Source organism: Neopelma chrysocephalum, unplaced genomic scaffold, assembly GCF_003984885.1.
Source record: "Neopelma chrysocephalum unplaced genomic scaffold, ASM398488v2 Primary Assembly neopelma1_23b, whole genome shotgun sequence".
NCBI classification, from domain to species: Eukaryota; Metazoa; Chordata; class Aves; order Passeriformes; family Pipridae; genus Neopelma; species Neopelma chrysocephalum.
In genome coordinates, this window is record NW_020897692.1 from 4447023 (window position 1) to 4469329 (window position 22307).

At 38.4% G+C, this 22307-nt stretch overlaps 2 long non-coding RNA genes across 3 annotated transcripts; one reads left to right on the forward strand and one right to left on the reverse strand.

Moving 5' to 3' along the window:
* Positions 1-1242: 1242 nt before the first annotated feature.
* Positions 1243-21083, reverse strand: LOC113972868. 2 transcript variants are annotated; one of them, XR_003536048.1, is made up of 3 exons: positions 21030-21083; positions 16235-16318; positions 1243-1321 (listed from the first exon to the last, which is right to left on the reverse strand). It is a non-coding gene; the product is annotated as an uncharacterized LOC113972868 (long non-coding RNA). The 2 variants fall into 2 exon arrangements; XR_003536049.1 differs by lacking the exon at positions 21030-21083 and adding an exon at positions 20086-20286.
* Positions 13005-17583, forward strand: LOC113972875. The gene is made up of 3 exons (XR_003536050.1): positions 13005-13277; positions 16313-16448; positions 17507-17583. It is a non-coding gene; the product is annotated as an uncharacterized LOC113972875 (long non-coding RNA).
* Positions 21084-22307: the final 1224 nt, after the last annotated feature.

A 22307-nucleotide genomic window follows, 5' to 3' on the forward strand; every position in this document is an offset into this window, starting at 1 on the left:
CACTGCTGGCTCTTCTGGACTGACAACATCGGGGTTGATCTGTAAAAAGATCAGAAAAAGTAAAAAGATGGTTAACCAGTGGTGGGCCGCAATGAACCATTTTACCCTTTATTTTCTTCCTTTTAAGGTCTTTTAAAATAAAATTCAATGATGAATGAATGAGAGATATTAGTACTCATTCTTGAATACATGACTTCTAACTTTCCAGAAAAGTCTCGGCATAGTTCAGTATTCCATTTATTGGTTTTTCTGCTGCTGAGAATTATGAACAACACAGAAATTAAATATCTCTTAAGGGAAACTTAAACCAAAATGAATGATTCATACCTGGTTTTGTGTTTGTCAAATAGGAAGCTACCACTGCCACTTTTACTCATGTCAGTGTAACTGGTGGAACCACTTATGGAACAAGGTCATATTTAATGCACATTAGACAGGGAGGCTCAAGCCTTTTCAAAGTCTGGGACTGTGTGGAAACTATTTTTTAATGTAGTGCATGTACAGTATACATATAACTTATTTCATGTAGGATGAAATTGATCTCAAGGTATAGAATCTGTGTTTGGTTTTTTCTTCCCCATTTCTTAATAAAAGTCAGATTTTGCCTGTCATAATCTTTCAAAGCACTTACTTGTACACTGCCACACTTACCACAGCTGTCTCCTGTGTGTATCAAATGCAATGTGCTACTGCCCGCATTGTCTGTATCTCCAGATAAAATGTCACGCTGCTGCTGCCATGCAGCCTGTCACCTGTGCTTAAATACTTCCCTATCATGGAGCTCACCTCTGACTGCATCTTGGCAGCTGCCAAATCAGTCTTACAGGAACTATGACAAGAACTGTAATACGGAACAAAATTTGTAAGGCATACCAAGGACAGAAAAATGGAAAAAATACAAAGTAGTGTATGAATCACTGCTAATGTAATACAAAAAAAAATTGCCTTTGAGTAAGCTGCAATTAAATGACCATATCAAATCAAGGAGGCACCTGAAGAAACACTGAGCATGAATTTATGAGCAGAAAGCCAAAATATTCGCCATTGCTTAAGTCATATATTGCCTAGCTCCTCCAAGATTTGCCTTTATCAGGCAAATGTGACTAACTTGTTCTGACTTGTCATGTGACAGAAACAAGACAAGAATTAGTAGTCTAGTGGTTAGGAATATTGTTCCTGGAAAAATGAAACAAAACAAAACAAAGAGAACCAAGCAAACAAATAAAACCATGGTTTCTTTGCCTGTCACATGATGATGTTTTATTTTGGTTTTTTTTCTGATCTTGTCTTCATAGGTTCGAATTAATAAATCCTCTAAAATCTGGAAGAAAAAAATAGAAACTTTTAAAAAACTAAAACTTTTCCCCCTTGAAAATTTTAGACTGGAGTTTTCTGGCTTAAGCTCATGCTGTTCTAAAAGTAATGCAAACATATTTGCATTAAATACCTGTTGAGCTTACTGGTCCTTTCTGTCATACAGAAAATATTGAAAGAGATGCATTTTACCTTATTTAGATACTTTATTAGTACAGAAATTTAAGTTTCTAGTTCATCAGTTCTCATGTTAATATATATATCTATTACACGTGCTGAAAGTCAGGTGACTTCAAACTTTTTTATAGCACCATCCGGTTCTCTTCTATTACACAGCTAACTAATGAGTTTAAGGTGAGATTCATCAGATTAAATGTTGACACCTACAGTGTTTACATCTGAGTTTATCACCCTGGATTGCCTTTATCAGTGGAGAGATATCAGCCATTTCAGTCTGTAACTAGTCTGCCCTGGCTTAGATTGCTGCCTTAAGATGCTATAAATTGTTTCCATTTCTCTACAACTGCTTTTATGTAAGAAGAGGCAATCTTGCTGTTGACATACCCTAGGTGGCTATATTCTCCATTCTTCCTTCACTTTCATCTAATAGTTAGACCTAAAGAAGATTAAGCAACTTAATTGGTCAGAAGAGGTGATCTCTGTTTTGAGACTCTCAAAGGGTCTGACTTCATTCCACATAGCAAAGGTCTCCACTTAATTTAGAACAGGATTTACAAAATTTAGGTGCAAGGGAGATGCCATGAATAGGTAAACAGACAAATTTTACTTCGGATTCCTCTCTGAATAGAGATTAGCCAAAAAGCAGTAGCTGATTGAAATATGATCCTACAGGGTTTGCAAATGTGCTTTTGTCCCTACACAACCAGACCTGCAACATGGTATTGTCATGGCATAGCTGCAAAACAAACAGATAAAAGCAATTTCAGACGGACTTGTACTATGACAGGTTTTATGATTAAAGGGTCATCTCCACACACTTGAAGAAGCCCAGAGGCACAACAGCAAGCAGGAGGATGAGTTCCTCCAACTCAGCCCCTCCCAGGGCATCTCAGGAGTGTGTCAGCCCCTTGGGCTGTAACTGAGACCCATCACCATCAGTCAACAGGTGAGGGTCTCCAGGCCTCCTTACAGACTGAGAGTGGATACTGCCTATAAAGGCAGGCAGTTCAGTGTGGGGGGAAGGGAGGAGTATTTTGGTATTTTACAAATCTGTTACGAGACAATTAGAGGAGAAACCAAAGGCAGGGAAAGGAAGGGATCTGGATGACTAGTAAAGTAACAATGGGAAAACAGAGAGATAAAGAGATAAAAGGGACCAGGCTGCTGGTCAACATGTTTGGCCATGTGCTATGTCTGATCACCTCAGGCTGTCCTGTAGTCCCATCAAATTCCATTTCCAACTATTTTTCTGAGTAAGGCTCTTATTTTCGTCATACATGTGTGTGCATGGAGACCTAAATGTCAGCAGACAGAACTGGGGACCATAGATCATAGGGACCATATTTCTTGGGTGCAGCAACTAGAGAGGCTGGAATGGTACATGTTGGCATTTGCTCACTGGCTAATGGCCAGCTGGACTAGCTGATGAGTACAGCAGAGGGTTAGGAGACAAGTATTGGAGCAACTGTAGAGACCAGTGTGGTCTGAGAGGACACAGGTGATCCAAGCCAGCAACTGGGGAGACTGTGAGGTGCAGGGGTCAGACTCATTTGCATCTTGTGTTTTTGTGCATGAGGAAACTGGGAAACCAGAGGATCCAGGGGTCAGCTACTGTGTAGGCTGCACATCTAAAACCAGCTGCTTGGGGAATCCATACTCTGTGTATAAATTGCCCACTAAAAGACCATCCTGAGCTGCCAGAGATGGAAACAGCAAAGCTGCCTGTGCTACCTATATCTGTGTGAATGTTTCTGTTTGTGGTAATTTTTATGGCCTGTTATGTAAGTATGTATATATGTATTGTGGAAGTGTACATATGTAAATTTATGCCTATCTAGGATAGGTACTTAGCTCAGTCTGTTGAGTGGATCTAGGACTCCGGTACTCTCCTCTGCCAAGCTATGGGATTCAGCAACTTGCAGTGAATTTTCTATGCATTTGACTTCTATGCATTATTTAAACAGAATGTTATAAACAGTTATAAACTTACAGAGAAATGTAAGGGACAATTTCAATCCTTTGGTTCAGATAAGAATTTCTCTTATATGAGACAATTTCCTCAAATATCAAAACTCAAGGGGTTCCTTCCGTGTTTTATAACACTTTTGTTCAAAAGCTGCAATCTCTGAAAGACCTAGTTGTGAAGTGTGGGAATGAATTTTGGACTCTATTTTCATTGAAATAACTTTTGGTATTGGATAAAGCCATGGACAGCCACTTCTTCAGTCTTTGCTATGCTGGTTGTAAGTGTGGAATATTTGTGAAAACATTAAGTGAGTCATAGGAGTTTGGGGGTTGAAATAGAAGGGGGAAACTACCTTGAGAAAAGGGAAAATTGTGCAGAGAGAGGATTTTTAGTATAACATTAAAGGATCCAAGATTTATTTGTAATTTGAAATTGCAGCAAGTTATATATACCTGGGTCTTTCTAAAATGGGAAGTCTATTTCCCTGTCTACACATCCTAGGTTTTATACCACACCCGTGATAATTACAATTTGACACAATATGCTACTGAAGTTGGCTGTTACAGTTATTTCTAGAAAAGAGTAAGCAATCAGAATAATAATTTTCATGTCTTCTTTCAGAATAAAAAGGAATCAGCAGTCTACAATAGCCGTATTTTTTATGGAAGATTTTACCCATTTCTTGCATTGTTTGCTATATGATGAGACTGATATGACCATTAGCTTATCACAGTTTCTTTGAAAGGTATACCAATTGGAAGTAGCAAGTCACAGTCTTTACTGGTTTGGGTGAAAACAGAAACAAGTCTGAGAACACCACTGACTTAGTTACTGTCTTAGTTACTTAATCTGATTCCTTTCTCACTGTCATTCAAAAAATATATGCAGTTAATTTGTGATGGGAAGTCATTCAGTACTTAAAATAATCAAAATGAGCATATTAGGTTGAATCCATGTTCCGTCTACCCTTTTCCTAGGAGTGGCTAGCAGAGGAAGAATAGATGCATGTAATAATTCATATTCATGCAAACACAGGTTGTAGCAGTGTGCAGGGAATTCTGAACTGAGGCTATAATCTTTCTCCTTGATAGCTCCTGATGGATTTGTCTTCTATGATGCATTTAGTTGCCGTCTGAATCCATGAAAATGTCTGGCATCCACAAAATCTCTTGCAAATTACTTCCACGGTTTCGATTTTATATCATGACTGGAGAGGACATGGTATCTTTCATAAACTACTTCGGAGAACAGAAGACTATGCAAAATTAAAGTAGTTCAAGAACTAATTGGTAGCTGTCAATAAAGTGATTTAAAGTGATTTACAAATAATCTAGTAAGCGAGAGCTTTGCGTCTTCTCTCTGTAACCTCACTAAAGCCTACCTTTAAAAACATATGGTTGTCTAAGTTTGATTGGCTTCAGTTACATGATCCCACATTACCTTTTAGATGTGTCACAGAGACAGCTAAATAAGTACACATCTTCACTTAGAAGTGTCTCTATATGATTTGATCAAGAATACATCGACCCTCTGCAGACAAATCAGGAACAGAACTCAACCTTCCTTAAGCTCCATCTATGTTTTTTTGTGATAAAAAACCACTTTATTCAGTGTCTATCCTAGTTCACTTACTTTTGCCACATCTTAATCTCTAGTGGTTTTTTGTATCGGATTTAGTTGTAAGCAAATGGAGTATTTATTACTCCAATTTATGAGGTATTGCTAGGCAGAGAAGTCCTTCAATGCAAGGACCTACCATACGGTTTGCATAAACCTGTATTTTTTTTTTCTTTTTAAGGGTATAAATGACTTTCATTTCTCGTTGATAGAATTTATCTGTGAGATGTGAAAATCACAAACATATTCATCACAATCCTTCCTTTCCTGGTTCTGTTAATGGGTGCACATTCTCACTGTGATTGCATCCAGTTTCTATCAATTTATATAGAGCAATGGTATGTTGTTTTCTATTAAATATTCTGAAGAAAATATATTTTCAAACTCAAAATCCTTCTCATACTATAATGAATCTATTTTATTACACTTGAAAGCATGCAATAGTATGTCCATTTCAATTATATTGAAATTCAGTGCAAAATACCTTTTTATTAAAATATAGCATCTGCTTGTAAAGTAATATGCACTCTTACAGGGAAAACAAAGAACCATGCACCTGTGACATTGATTTAACATTTGAAGTGACAAAGAACTTCCTTAAAAGAAGAGAGTAAATTGTTAAGGATTAAAAAAGAGATAAGCAAAAACATCATTCTGCCCACTTTTCTATTTACAACAATAATTTGTATCTTTTAAATAATGGTACTTCACTGCATTTCAACACACACTTAACTACGTTCTCATCCTCTGCATCAGGACTGTTTCTGACTTTAGGTCAGAACCATTGCCCCATATGCCATAGAAATCTGCAGGCTTGGGGTGGGAGTAAGTTATATGTAATTACCTCTCTCACCTCCACTTCTTGGGACCCATCTTTGACATCCATTGGCAATGCTATACTTCATAGCAAGGTGAAAAGCTGCACTATAAGCTGTTTGCTTTCTGATTTGGTTCTGTACCATTAGACTGCTGCCAGTCAGCAGCTCCAGTGATGTACAGTAAAATGTAAGTTATAAAACGCTATGATAGTTATGTGACTTTTTTTGTTTGGTTGGAATATACTCTTTCCAAGATAGTGAGAAGGAATTTCTGTGGAAACAATTTATTGGAAATTAACACATTTAAAAACAAAGAAAAAGAAGCTCAAGCCTGCTCTCTCTGATGAGTATTGCAGGGCTTAAGCAATGTTCAGCTGTGTTAGTATGATGCACAATCACGTTTACTTGGTGGTAGACCAACAGTGTGATGGTGTTGTAGGGACTACCATCTGTGAGCCATGTTCTACTAGTATGTGTAACAGGAAGATCAGATAGCTGAGGACTGATAAAAAATTACTAATGGATTCACTCTCTCGAATCTGAGAAGAGCTACAGCTGCCTGGCAAGCAAGGGGAGTGAGGCTGCAGTGTTTGCTTCCACAGCACCAGTCAGAAGTAAAAGGAAAACTTAACAGTGTAAACTGACAGCTGCTGACTCCAGGCTTTTAGTAGCCTAGCAGATGCTGTGCTGAACAGCACACAGTAACAGTGGAAGAGTACAAACAAGTGGAATGAACCAGAGAGTAAAATCTGCATGCAGTGTCTGAGAAAGGCCACTAATCTAAATTATTCCAATGGAATGCTGCAGTAGTACAAAGCAGTCCTCCTTTGCCTTACAAGCAGATATCATATAAGACTTCAAATCCCTCACTGACCTTCAGACTCCAGAAATGGTTCTCACATCAGAGTGCAAGGACATATAAACACAGAGATGGAGAAAAACCAAATAGATGTTTATCTGGAAAAACATTCTTGAGACTGTGCCTAGCCACATTCTCCCAATAATCTTGGAGGAATAATTTTCTTTCTCTCTTCTCATCTCTGAGTCAGAGTTTTGGCATGTCATACAAGGTTGGAGGTATGGCAGAGTACAAGCAAACCAAATATATGTCACTGCAGGCCAGAAAGATCATGACTGTGAGCAAATGTCATAGGACCTGTGGTGATTTGATCCTGGCCAGTATCTGAGCACCAATGCAGCCCCTTGCTCAATCCACCTTCCCTTCCCCAGAAAGACAGGAAGAAAATAATAGCAAAAGAGAGAAAAGTTGTGGATTGTAGGGAAGTTTAATAAAGTAAGGAAAGGGGGGGGGGGCAAAAAGCCCAAAAGAGATGCAGAGATAATCTTTCATCACCCCACAAGCAGACCAATGTCCAGCCAATCTACAAGCAACAGTCACCTCTTTTATTGCCAAACACAGCTCTATGTGGTACAAAGTACTGCTTTGGCCAGTTCATATTAGCTGTACCAGCTGTGTTTCCTGCCAGATTCTTACCCAGTCCCAGACTACTCACTACAGAGGGCAGAGTGAGTTAAAGAGAAAGCCTTGATGCTGTGCATATACTGCTCAGCAGCCAAAACATCGATGTATTATCAGTATTGTGTTAATCTAAATCTAAAGCACAGCACCATACAGGCTGCTGTGATAAAATTTAGCCTCCATCCCAGCCAAATCCAGTGCAGAATCATCCAGCTTGTCCCAGGTTGCTGCTGCTGCCCCTTAGACTCTTGTTAGACCTGCCCACACCTACCTGGTGTTCAGGGGTGTTTCCAATTCAAGCAAGATGGAAATTGAAATACCAGGAAAGATGGGTGAGATTGCCAGCCTTTTCTTTTTTGGCAGGCTTTTTGGGAGCCACGTGTGGCCTCTGGATGTCTCTGAATAAGCTGACTGAAGATAGTGGTGTCAGAAATAACCTGGCAGTGTCTCAAATTAAAAATATGTCCTATTTCACCCTGAATTGCTGTTTCCTGGCACCTTTCAGGGTAACTTAACTTTTGGTATCATTTTTCTCACGGACATCATTGCCAAACTATGCTATTAATCAGGCCATTCATTATTAGTCATATGTTCACTTCCTTCTGTGGGAATATCTGAAAAACTGTCCATTAACCAGATTCCTCAAACGAACCCTGGCTTTCCTGGAAAAGGGAAACTCTGCAGGCATCCCTGAATATACACGCACACACACACACATACACACACACACACACACACACACACACACACACACACACTCGGCTTCATCCATCAAAGGATCAGGAGGGGTGGGGGAGGGAGGTGAGAAAATCATCTCACACAATAAGTTCACAGTCCAGATGTCTGCCTCCCAGCTGCTTTTGTGGTAAGAAGGGTCCAGAGGTGCTCAAGATTAGCACATCATCACATGCATCTGGTACCTAGGGAATTAAAAGACACAAAAGGCTCCATGGGTGCCTATCAGGTCTGCAGGCAGGCAATTTGTTATCACTTACTCCCTATTCCCACACTATTCTCCATGCTCTTCCTTCTGCTCTTGTGCTCTTCTTAAAGAAGAAGACAGGGCAACTTACAGAGCCATTCTCAGGGACTTCACCCCCAGAGTGCCCTGTCTCAGGGCTATTGCTTTTCCCCTGTCTCCTGCAGACTGGACTGTCAGGAAAGGGAAAGAGCAGGGAGTTCCTGGCTTAAATGAAAGTCCACTGTGGTCAAATATGCCTGTCTTCTTCCACTATATATGTCTCAGACTCAAGTCTCTCTGTAAGGGTGATTTTCATAGTATTCCTAGAAGATTAGGAGACCAAAATCTTTATCATAAATACTTACCTTAAGAAATGTTTTCCCATGATGAACACGGAGTTTTGTTCCTTTGCATCTAACCATTAAGTCCTGTTCTTTACTGTGTCTTTGCAGGTATGAAAGGAAAAGCTGTTTTACCTAATAATTTTACCTGCCTTTTCTATTAATAAAGGTAGCAGTGTCCTTGATGGCACATGCCATATCTCTTGTCTTTTCTAAGTATCTAAACTTTCCCTTTCTATCTACTAACACTGAAGACATGCTCAGACTTCAGAAAGGTTCCTCATGAACTGAGACCTCTGAAGGAAAAAAGGCAAGTCCTATGTCAAAAAAAGAGCACTTTTTCCACAAGCAGTGACTATCAACTGGATTTAAGCCTTATTCCTATAAATACTTCTGCAAACATTTTAATTCTGCTCATCCACTTAAAATTATTCACACATGTAAGACCATGTAAGATCAGGACTTTACACTATAAACACTCTGGGAAAATAAACAGATACTGGGTTTTTTTGTTTGGCTGTTTTTTTTAATTACAAACCAAAGATTCTGAGTGGAAAGGAATGCTAAATATAGAAGAGAAAAGTTATACTTTCTTTATTAAAGGAAATTATTTGAACATCAGGAAATTAACAAATAGCAAACCAAAGCAGTTCTCAACTGCCACATAATCTTCTACTATTTGCTCAACTCAAGGCACTCATTAGTTCTCAACTTTGAATCCTAAAATTTGTGAAAAATGCCTCAGACATTATTTCGCATAGCAATATTTTCTATTTCCCAATGAAAAATATGTTTCCCAATTCACTAGAACACAAACATACACTGAAATACTACTCATTAGAAGGCAAACAAAAGAACAAGACGCAGTGCTAATAGCTGTCTTTTCTAGATAATAGAGATTGCATATTGAAGCTTTAAAAGTAATGTATAGCCCTGCATCACCATGACACTGATTACAAAATAGTTGTCTTCTACAACTCCCATTAAGTTTTCTCAACTTAAACAGAACACCTTACAAGCCAGTGGCAAAACATATTGCTGAATTGCAGCTTGTATAGTTGGCATATTAGGTAACATTAAATATGTAGTGATTTCAATTTTAATAATGAAAATCATAGTTAAAACTATGAGAAAGTTACGGTACTCTGACTTTATATTTCTCAGGATTATATCTTTAACGAAATCTGTAATACACATTTAGTAGACATTATAGAAAGTCAATGCTACTGTTCCAGCAGCATATTTTCACTTTAGAGTAAGTAATGACATAAATGGGTTGCTGTTGATGTCAGGTTGGAAGAGTTACAATGATTACAAGGGTAGAAATACTGTGTTGTTGTGGTGGTTTGAAAAACCTTTTCTCTGGGGCAGTAATGCTTTGCCCCACTGATAATACTAGACCAATCAAAGGTTCATATGCGCCCTACGGAAATTACATACCCACAGCAACGGAAGAGAAGGTGGTGAGGTAGTTTTGGTAGGTCTGTAGCCATGATCTGAACCACGAGGAAGCAGGGGGCCAGTGAGCCCCCTCTGGGGGCCAAGAGCCCCCAGTCCCAGCTGAGGCTACGAGAGACCCGGTGTAGTGTCAAAGCTGGACCGGGTCCCGTAATCAAGAGGTGGGAGAATTTCCTTACTGTCAGCAGCAGCAGAAAACATTGAAAGCGGCAGCGGAGCAGTCCTGAACAGAGACAGCGATGGCTGAAAGCCAAAAAGATAGCCAGTAGCAACAAGATAACATGAAGCCGGCTGAAAGACGCAGAGATGTTCCTGCAGGAGGGAGAACTGGCAACGAAACAGAGGAAAACTCAACAGAGCTGGTTTGGGGTAAGACTGTATTACTTTCCCAAAACCCAGACACCTGCTGAAGAGCAGGGGTGTACTTCCAAACCTTTAGGGAGTCCCAAAATGCAGCAGCAGCTAGAGAGAGAGAGAAAGGAGCCGAGAAACCCGGAGTCATCCTGAGAGCTGAGCCAGGACAGAGTGCAGAGGAGGTGCCCGTGCCCTCTGCTGCTGTTGCTTCTATCATGCTGGCAAGCTGAGACAGAGCAAAAGAGCTTTGGTAAGACTGAACTAAAAGCTGCCTTCAATGTTCTAACCCAAGAGGAGTGGAGATCTACAGGGAGATCCCCCGAAGGCTCGGGCTCGGGGTTGAAATTTCCACAAAGTAAGAACCAAAATCCTGACTGCCATACTTAAATCTGCTGCCTTAGGAAAATGAAGGACACTAACCAGTGCCACAAAAAACTGAAACGAAGGAACTGTGGCCTGTCCACTGACAGAAAGACTTTTCTCTTTCCTTCTTGGACTTTTATTGAAGGAAAAAAGGAATTTAATTCAATGTACATGTATATATATATATAGGTGTGAGTAAATAAACCTTTGTAAATATTTTTCCCTTCCCCCAATAACGAGTGGTTGTGTTTTGTCTGAAAACTCTCCACATGAAGTGAAAAAGATATCAAGTCCATACCATCACTAAACCCTCTCACAGGAGCAGACTGTGGGAGGGGGGCTTGAACTTAAAAATTGGATCCTTGGGAGTTTCAAACCACCACAGTTGTACCTTCTAACAGTTCATTCTCTTTATTAAGGAAAGTAGCTAACGTTTCCCTTTAGAGACTGTGATGTTTGGCACAGGGGAAGCAGGGATCATGTTCCCCTCCTTACAGATGGGGACACGGTAAAAGAAAGAAGTAAAAGCTACATCTGGACAGATAAACTAAATATGGCTCCAGCATAATACTAAACCTCAATCTTCTACAGTAAAGGACAGGCAGGTTTCAAACCTATGTCATTCACAGTTCAGGAGTCACCATGGGCTTTGATCCATTAGTCAGGAGATCTTGCATGTTTTGACATTTAAAAGAATCAAAAACTAAAGATGTGGTTTATTATAGTTGGCTACCTTGGCAGAAAATTATCCTGGCAGCTTTTACTTTCTACTGAGTGTATAGCCCAAGTAATGTTCCCAACATCATCAGCAGACGAGTGGTACCAAGGCAAGAAAAAGGCAAGGCAAAGCAAAGGTCTTCTGAATCTCAGCCTAACACACTTCCTGTGTGAACACAAGTCACTTTTTTCTTTAAAATTTTAAGTATTCACTCTCAGATAGTAGGTGAAGAATACTGCAATACATTTTAAACTCTATTTTTACCTAAATGTTGTTTTCGTGGTATTTAAAAGACATTAATTTCATCTATGAAAAAGACTTTTTGATCCTACTGAAAGCTTCAGATTATCCAGAATAAGTAAAGCGCAAAAGAACTTGAACAAAGAGTCCAAATAGTTTAAAAACAGAATAAACATTTTTTAGAATGATTGGTGAAAATTTTTATTAAAGGTATTTGGATCAGGCAGGTTCAATAGCTGTTAAACTTTGGCAGAGTTTTGTCCAATGTTAATATGTAACACATAATTGGGGTTTAAGATCTAGATCTGGCTCTGGAAATGGGCTGGCTTAAGTATGAAGTGAGGGCAGAATACAGAAATAGGACTGTTTGCCTGTTTGTTTTTTTTCAAATATGCATAGACCTATTCAATTACACTGAGATGATTACAGGAGCTAAACACTTACTGCTTTTTTAGAGTAACAGATGGTGCTGTTGAAATTTTTGCTGTGTTAAAATATTTCAGTTACTTTCTTGATTAATAAATAATATTTACAGTAGTATTTGAATTAGGCCATGCCTGTTAATTTTGTTGTTCATAAATATAAAGTCTATTAAAAAAGGGGACTTAGGGCACTTCTTTTTCTCCTTTTGATTGTTAATTGTAAGTGCTTATGACATATAATATTCTTGTGGTGCTGTTGTTATTCTTTCAGTGCTCAAGGCACTATAATTTCTTTCACAGTGGGGGATACATTATTTATTGTTTTTATTTATAGTTAACAGGATCTGACTCTGTCATATATATTTTTCTAAGCTTCTCTGCTCTTGAGTCATCAAAATCACCCAGGGAGAGATTTACAGTAAATCAGAGCAGACGCTTTCTGTACTTGCCTTTCCCCTCTAACTGTGTTGTGTAAGTCTTATTTAAATGTGCTTCTGGAGGTAATTTTAGTGTGGGTATATTTAGTTCTTTTTATATTTTCAGCAATCTTGATAAAACAAAAGATCCCTCATGCGCAATAAACTTGTGTATTCAGAAGTGAAGTGTAGCACTTAAAGCTGCCCCAGTTGTGTTGGTTTGGAGGATATTATAGGTTACTTATTCACTTAAGTCCAAAGACAGCCTGAGCCAATCTAATAAGGCCATAAATTAGAAATGCTCTTGGCCAAATAAATCAGGACTTACACCTTCACCTTCAGCGAAATGACTCCAGTTTCACAGTAGAAAGAAGATCGACAGATTTTGGCTGCCTAACTCAATGTTGTTTCTTAACTGAGTATATCAGTGCTCTAGTTACAGCTTTAAGGATTTTTTGGAAGACATGAATGTGAGACAGGAAAGTTCAAGATCAATTTACAACAGTGACATGTTTTCTTACCCTATGTTTCACTGAGCAGATGGGAAGAGCTTGGGGAGGGCATGAAGTTCAGTCATGTCTGGATAAAAGCATTAACTGCAAAATTGTTACAGATTCTCAGCACGTTCTGTAAGTGGCCTTTTTCTTTCACACATGATTTTGAAATGGAAGGATATTATATCTCAGGATATAATGCTGAGAAATATGGGTTTAGTTTTTATTTGCATATAGGGAGGAAAGCTAAAATAATGCATCTATGGGAAAAATAGTACTTTTGGGTTATTTTCCTACAGTTGTGAATTGATGCATAACTTCAGAAATCACTGTAGTTCCCCAGATGGGAGTTAGATGGAAGTTGAGCACTGTGAGTCAGCTTCACCATCCTTAAACCTCAACTCAGACAACTTACTATTCTGGAAGCACTTGAACTATGGAAGTGACTTGGTTTTCAGCACTAGAGTTCTTCACATACCTAAAGTCTTGCTTTGTGTCTGTCCGAGAGTGTCCCAGTTTTAACAAGGCTAGATAAGTTTGTATAGCTTTGGGCTGGCTTGGACCTACAATTTAGATGCAACATTACCAGGAAACTTGAAAGAATTCTATCCAGCAGACACACTGTGAGGACACTTACAAAAATTTCAGTCACACTTGCCATTTTTGTAAGACGATGTGTTTCAGTGCATTCCTTTTATACAGAAGGGTCAGTGGTTCGAGCATAAGTTTCAGACCCAGAGGACCTGGGCTTCAGTCGCACTCTGTCTGAAATAACTCAAAGCCACTTTTCCTATGATTTGCCCTAACTAGGAAGCAATTGGCTATGTGTGGCCTGGGACAGTCAAACTCTACAGTAAATCCTATTTTAACAACTATTTGAACTCATTTTAAAGCAATTTCACTATGGGGAAACCCACTAAACCTACTAAAATAGGCATTGTACTGCAGCAAAAAGAAGAAGAAGAGAAGGGAAGAGTGAGAGGGAGAGAGAAGGAGAGAAGGCTCACCAACTCCGTAGTTAAAAACCTCATTTCATAGATGATGTTGGGAAGTTCTGGGTTCCACCTCTTGCTCTAAGGCCCTAAACCTCGACACATCTTGGAAAAAATATAAATGGAGCATAAGTTTAATTTATCTGTGAAATTTAAACACAACTTGAGGGAGGTTTCTTTTCTCTGCTAGTTTAGATTCTCTGGTTTTCCATGTTTTAGCATTATAGCTCTTGGCTCAGCATGCTGGTTATTATGGATCATCTTGTAAGGCTCTTTCCTGTCTCCAACTGCTGTTTGCAAAGGTGTCTAAACATTAAGGTGTTCAGTTCTGTGATATCCTGGTGCTTCCTTAATATTGTTGTTAGTCTGCATGTTTGTTTTCCCCGTCTGGCATCACTACCCGTAATCATGAGGGGCCAGTCTCACCATATTTCTCTAGGAACAGTTTTAGGAAATACAGCTTTTATACCCCTTCAGGTAATGTTAAACATTTATCTGCAAAATATGTGGAGATATCTTAGATTTCCTGGGAAAGCTACTAAACAAAAAAAAATATATATATTTAGCAAAACAAACGGGCAATTTCTGGCCAGCATTCTGGCCAGAAACTGCAATGTCAGAAGACATAGGTGCCCATAGAGTTCATGGAAGTCTTGAGAATTTAGGCTAGTTAGTCAAATTCAATTTCGAGGGCAGCGCTCTGATTATTTCATGGACTGGACTATAAAATTAAGCTGAAATTACTGTATGCTGAGAAGGGACCCTGGCTGTTTGTTGCAATTGAGAATATTTTGGGATGGGTTTATGACAACGTTTACCCAATTTAAGAAAGAAAAGAAGTTGTACAAAGCACTATTTATGTGCTTCTCACACAGGTGTAACACACCAGGCAAACAAATCTGCTGCTCTGCTTGTAACATGTATGCAGAAATAGGGCAGCCACCACCTGTGTATCTATTGAAGTTCAGATCATGCCTCATTGAAAATAGAGCTGCATTTGGTTTCCATGGGGTGGAAGAAAGTTAGTACTTGAGCAATTCACCACCTAATTCACTAATCACTGATAAATAAGTTAAGTAATTTACACCCTGACTACAAAATGAAGTATGCAACAGTGATAGTAGGCAAAAGACCCTAAGACTTTTTAAGATAAATTCACAGAGAACTCCTGCATAATTGCAGTGCTCAAGTACAACAACTGAGTTTCTTGTACACCATTCTCCTGGGCTGAAGTAATACCTTTCTCCCGGGGACTTAAAAACTCTTTACAAATACCACTGTGTTTGTTTAGTTAAGGTTCACAATATGAGCTAAATATTTCTTTGAGGGCAGAAAGCAAAGGAATCTATTGGATGGAGGTTAGAGAAGCCATGAAGCCAGAGATGTGAGAGGGGCTGATGGATACAGAGGTGTTTGAATGTCTAGTCAAAGAGAAATATTCCCTTTCTGAACTCTGTTTCCTCTTCAATACCACTTCACCTTTGGGATAAAGGAGAAAGATGAGGTACAGAAAAAAACCTACTGTTAATATTATATGTATCAGATAATGGTTTAAAAAGACTATCCTCTCAGATTTATTTGGTGAGTAAAAGAGTATAAAATTATTAGGACTCAGAGCATAGCTTTTCTAGTCCACCATTATAAGCTTGGCAGCAAAAACATCAGGCCAAAAGCTGGTGAATGTTCAAGATCAAGAAGAATAGAGAAGAGGGAGAAGAGATGGAAGAGAGGAATGAGGCGCAGATGGGGAAGGGGCATGCAGCAGTAGGGGAAAGCAGAAGACAACACTTTGCAAAAAGCCTGACACAAATTTGTTTTGTCAGATGTGCCTCTGTAGCAGGAATCAAAGGAGTTCAAGTGCTTCAGCTTTCTTCTCCTTGACGTACTGAGCCTCTCTCCCTTTTTGCACACTACTTTCCAGGGCCACCCCAAAGGTGAGCCCTTTGTTTTGGGAGATCCACAGACTCTAAGATCCTACTGCTCATAATCTGCTGTACTAATCCAACACATACTGCTGGCTCGAGTACACATACATTAGTCTTGCTAAAAACCTTTGTTTTAAAGAAAGAAAAAAGGAAAAGAACAAAAAATTAATCAAACCTCAGTGATTATATTCCAGCTGCTGAGCTTCCAGTAAAATTCCCAGCACATGTGTTCGTGTTTTTCCTTTTATTTCAGGATTTACTGTGGAAAGGGGACATAAACTGAGTGAATGTGGGTGAAACTCCATCTTTTCTAATAAGTTACATATGTTTACATGAGTACTTGAACTACGCTATGCCACGATATGATTAGTTTGACAGGAAATAAATAGGTGGATAGATATCTCTCTTGCTAGTTGCAACGTGACTTCTCTCTTCCCAGTACTGTTTAATACTGTGAAATATTAAAAGGAAGGTAAATACAAAGCAGACATTTCTGACCTCTGCCTAGTGCTCTTCTTTATTAGTAATCCAATCATTGACTTAAATTACTTCGAGGCTCTTCACGCTAATGACAGAAGCAACACAGACACACACTGACGTGAATTGGTCCCAAGGTGTTTCCTGAACTTAGTGAACTTGTCCAAAGGAAGAGGAGCAGAAGGTATTCAACCTGTTTGGCTCATCTGTTTTCAGCTGATGTCTGAGAGACTTGGGAAGATTTTCCTCAGTTCTGTCTCTGAGGACAAGGAATAAAGAGAATAGAAGAGAATCTTTTACTCAGCATTTAGCAGCAGTTCCTAGAGTAGTGGGTAGTAAGATATATTCTCCTTTGAACAGATTTCCAATAAATCTGGAAAGGCACAGGGGGTAGAAGAGATCAATGAACCATGCTGAGTTACAGAATGACCTTACAGCCCACAGGAAGAAGATCTCATTGGTGTTTATTTTTAGATGACAACCGTGTTGAACTGACTTTTCTTTTTTGGCAAAGGCACTAAGAACAGAAGTGGCATAAATAACACCTACGGTGATTTTGAATACAGCAGAAAGGAATTCGGTGAGGCATCCAGCCTCCTGTTAATATACACATATAACCCCAGTAAACATCATTGTAAATTTTAACCATGCAGTGGTAAAAAAATAAATCTTATGCCAAATAAATGACACTACTGGCTATTTTGCATAAGGTTACTAGCAAAAGCTTGTCTCATGAACAAGCTCATGTCTCAAGATTTATGCACAAGTTTGGAGAGGGCTGCGAAAATAAAACATCAGGTGCAGCAGTAGTTGGCAGTGACATAGGTTTTCACTGAGTCTTTAGAAATACAATGAAAAGTAGAGGTAGTTTCAGAAGAGATTGTCAAATAAATGGAAAAGAATGAAAGAAGAGATACAGAGTAAACTCTCCAGTCACATTTTAACATTATTTATTTTCTTATTTATTTAGGCAATTCATTTTTGAGGAAAAATTATGGATGACAAGATTTACTCTCTCAGAGCACAGGGTGCTTTTTGTTTGTGTGAGTACAGTGAAAACTCCACCTTAATTTTGGCTAAACAAGAAGCAACATCTTGACAGTATAATTTCCATAATGTCTGTTTTTATTAATTTCTGTTCTTGAAACCTCAGCTCAGACTCAGATTCAGGAGTCTTTTTTTGTTGTTGTTGTTATTAATTAGAATCTTAGTTTTCACTAAGTGGCAATGAAGTAACAAGTGCTAATGCTTGCAGATATCATGTTGAAAATGTCTTCTCATCTCACTTCATTTTAGGGGGAAGAAAAAGTGACAAAAATGCTTCCTAAACTCTTATTTATTCTTTATTACTGTTTATAATTTAGCTATGTATATAAGGTTTTTACTGTTATTCAGATATATCGTGATGCATGCCTGTTTCTCTGCCAGGGATTATTGATGCTTTCAGTTGCAGTACTGTACTTTTCCCTGTTTAGCATGTTCCATTGTAATAGTCATCTTGAAATCAGAATGTCTTGGCTATATATTGAGTGTTGTGATGGAGAAGAAGAAAAAAGGGATAGCTGCCAATACGAATACAGATATCTGAGCACAGACTAAGCAGGGACATTAATAAGCACTCCTTAAGGGGAGCAAGGACAGCTCAGGCACAGCAGGAACAGCTGCTCCTAACATGGTTGGTAACTGAAATGCTGCCTCTTGAGAGGGAGGAAATGCTGCAGCTTTCTGTGTTTTCACTCTGGTATACTTGGATTTAGGCACTGATTTTCCATGACTAACATATTTGATCCCCAGTGCATTTCCAAACTTTTTTTGGTTGAAGTGAGCATCCATGGGAGCCCAGGGGGCCTTTCCTTGAAGATTTTCTTTTTACATATCCCATTTTATTGATTTATCCCACAAGGAAAAAATTAACTTTGTAAAAGAGATGGGGGAACTTCCTCCTCTCATTTTCAAAATTAATCTGAGAAACAGAAGAGGAATAGTCCTTAAAGTGCTAAATAGATCTTTAAGAATTTGTGAAAATAACATAGGAAGTGAGAGGGAATATTTCTACAGATATTTTTGCTAAAATACTAGTAACATGTGAGAGTCATTCTGTGAAGACATAAAATTATGATCCAATTAAAACCAGATGACAGGGGAAAAAAAGTCATTCTGAGTCTAGACAAGTTTAATGACTCAAATTCATATAAACTCAGTTAAATATGCTGACATAGGTTTTTTTCATTAATTCAAGAATAAACATTGTGCTTGTGCTTGAAAGGAAAGTTCAATGTGTTATATTTTGCATACTTTTTCTGCTTTTTATTAAAATACAGAATAAGAAATAAATGAAAAAATATTCTAAAGAAAAAGAGTGTGAAAAAATTGAGCATGTGCTCTCTGTAAAGGACAATATTAATTCTCATATTAAATTATAATTTAATTATAAAGAAAAAAGATTAAATACTCTGTTTATGGCTCTTGATACATACTGGATGGGATTTATAATTAATTTATTTTATAAGATGGTCCATACCTTTACAAGAAATTATCATGCTCTGTTAAGCTTTGTAGGATCTTAGCATATATTTATACAAAATTCAAGTGCTATCAGCCCTGCTTTGTTCAGTGGAACTTTTCACAAATCTGCATTTTGCAAAACTATTCTGATAATAATAGAGAGGAAAAGAGGAAGTCCCACTATAAGCTGTAGAACTATGTTTCAAAAGTTTCATGGACATGAGCAGGAAAGGCTGTGTGTAACTTTTATATTAGATGAAATAGGTTTTGTGTTTGGTTCCTATAGCCAATGGATACAGCGCAATTTGTGTCCACACAAACAACCCCCCCTCCAACCAAAACATGTTGATGACATCCAAACAGCCTATTGGGAATGGTTTCAAACATGTCATCCTTTAAAGCATTCCCAGACATGCTAGTAATCATGGTAATTTAGTAGTTTTGCTAGTTCTCTTGGACTAAATATACCAGAAACCAGGCTAACAGGTTAGCAATATGAATGATTATATATCTTTAAATTTTCTGAAGATATAACTGTAAATATTAGATAACTAATACAAATTACTTAGTGGGGAGAAGCAAAACCACAGGGATCCTCAATGTTCAGGAGGTGATAATTGTAATACCTTATTTTGACTGGTAGCTTATACAAATTCCACTAAGTGAAAGCACAGCAACAGCAAATGTAACTACAAGTCAGCAATACAACAACCAAACCCAGCTAATGACTACAGACAATTATAGCAACAGGACAATGAGTTAATCATAAATTAAACATGGCAATGAATATATATGTATGTGTGTATGTATGTGTGTATGTATCTATCTACCGATCTTTGTAGCAATCCTATAAGCTAAGTAACAAAATTATATAAAAGGCAGTGGATATTTATAATAAACTCCGTAGCACACAGTCATTTGCAGCATAGCATTCTGGTTATGAGTCACTCTTTGGCCATTGGCACCTAGAAGTCACACTGAAAGCATGGGGAAATCCAGGCATATCCTGCCCAGTATGTCATGCTTATTGAAGAAAATGCTCACCTTTCTCAGCCCCTGGCACCTGCAATGCTGATTCTCTTCTGCTGACCCCACATTGATGAATTTCTGAGTTGTCTTTTATGCCATGACCCACTGGCCTCATGCATTCTCAGCTGTCCAGGCTGTCCTTCTGCTGTCTTGCTGAATCCATTCCAGTTCAAACACAAAGAGACTGGGGAGGCAGTTCTTTGAAACTGGCAGAGAGACAGCTCTTCCCTTTTCTTTTTTTATAGCTGTCTTAGCCATGAAGTTATTGCAATGTTCTATTCATTATGCTGTCTCAGCAGCTTGTTAGTTCAGCAATTCTGTTATAGTCTACAGATATTTTAAGGCCCACCAGTCATGCTTACTCAGCGACTGTGTCAGCCTCTGTCCCACCTCAAGCAACGTCAGATGCAGTTTTGCAGAATTTAGCAAGAATTGTACTGTTCAGTGCTCCAAACCCATGAACACAGAGGGAAAAGTGATATATTGTGTCCCATCTTTGCTCAGCAGTTGCCTTCCCAGCAAAAACAAGATGTGCCAAGGTTTACTGGTCTGTATTGTAGTGGCTTCAGACACTACGATTCCTTTGTCAAAAAATCAGGATCCCCTTTGCCATTTTGGATTTCCTCTTGCAGCTATCCAGTCTTATCATTTGAGTTTCAGGTCTGTTCAAGCATAGCCAAGAAAACAATTCTTAATCAACACCTTTCTGGGTCACTGGAACTCCTTGTCAGCAAACATGTTTCAGGTGGGACTGCAGGAAAGTCATCATGGTCTTTTCCTTTTCCCTGTATGATGTTAGCCTTTGCCACTCTGAGGCACATGATGACCACTTGATAACCTTATTTCAAAACCACATACAAATACCTTTGCCACTTCTGAGGTAGGTGAGATTGATTGATTTCTGCATAGAGAAATCTCCGCAACTCCAAGTGAAGATGATGGGAAGGCACATTACTTACCAGTGACTACAGTGCTACACAGGCTCTACACAATGACCAAATATGTTGCCGTATGGTCAACATCCAGGAAATTCTTCCCTATCCTGAAGGATTTGTTTACTGTTTGATCAAAGGCCGGAGTAGGGCAAAGAGCAGATGGTGGCTTCGGTGTCTGCAGAGTGACAGCACCAGGATTAGCCCCAGTGTAAACAAGCAGAGTGACAAGCCAAGAGGAGGAGGATTTGGTTGACAAAAAGCATTTCCACAGGTCACCTGCTGTAAAAATAGCATATGGTTAAGGAGATTGCAGGCTGCTGTTTGGATTTAACATGGTCTGTGCTCCTTGGCACCAAACATAGAATAAAAGATTTACCAAAAAAGCAGCACTGAGAAAAAGAACATTCTGTGTTTCCAAAGGAACCAAAAAAATAAAATAAAAATAAGAAATGTAAATAGCTGAAGAGATTTCCTGACCTTGGGAACCTGAGATTCCGCCCCCCATGATTTAAACTCTATACAAGTGCCTGAGAAACTTCAAATATTGAAAATGTATTCAAACATTAATACATAAAGTGTCACATTTATTCTACACTAGAGGAATGATGCGATACCTGATGTGGTTAAAATATCCCCCCCACACTAATATTTGAATACCAGATGTAAATTTTTTGTGCACCTTAAGCTCCTTCTCAGGTCTGCATGTGCAGATGGAAGTAATAATTTTGTGTTTTAATTAAATATAGAATGCACACCCACTCTTTGCACATTAAATGTTAATGACAAGACCGTGACATAAGTGTATATTTATTTTTTTAATAAATGTGGTTCATGGATTTGAAGGTTCTGTTGGCATCATAGACTATTTTCCTCCCAAGTTTTATTAGTGTTTTCCCAACCTGTTTCATATTTCTCTAAAATGAGGCCACTGCCACTCCCAAGCACACTTTCTGCTGGTGGTTACAATCAAAGGAATAGCTGACAGAAGACTGAAGTAAGCAAAGAGAAGAATATTTGCCATGCAAAACTTAATTGTTGCTGAAGTTAATTAAATTAAAATGAAAGTCCTGGAAATTCTTGCACTGCACAGAAGTTTTTACTGAGATGTCTTTTGCTTTTGAGTCTGGTTTGTTTTTTCTTACATACCAACTCCCTGATGTACAGTCTTCTTTGCACATTTAAATTAGTTGGTTGCTCAATATCACTTAACAAGATTCTAAACCAGAATTATGAAGCATTCATAATGACCTTTAGAGCTTAAGTATTCCTCTAATCTATCCTTTTACCATCGATAAAAGATTT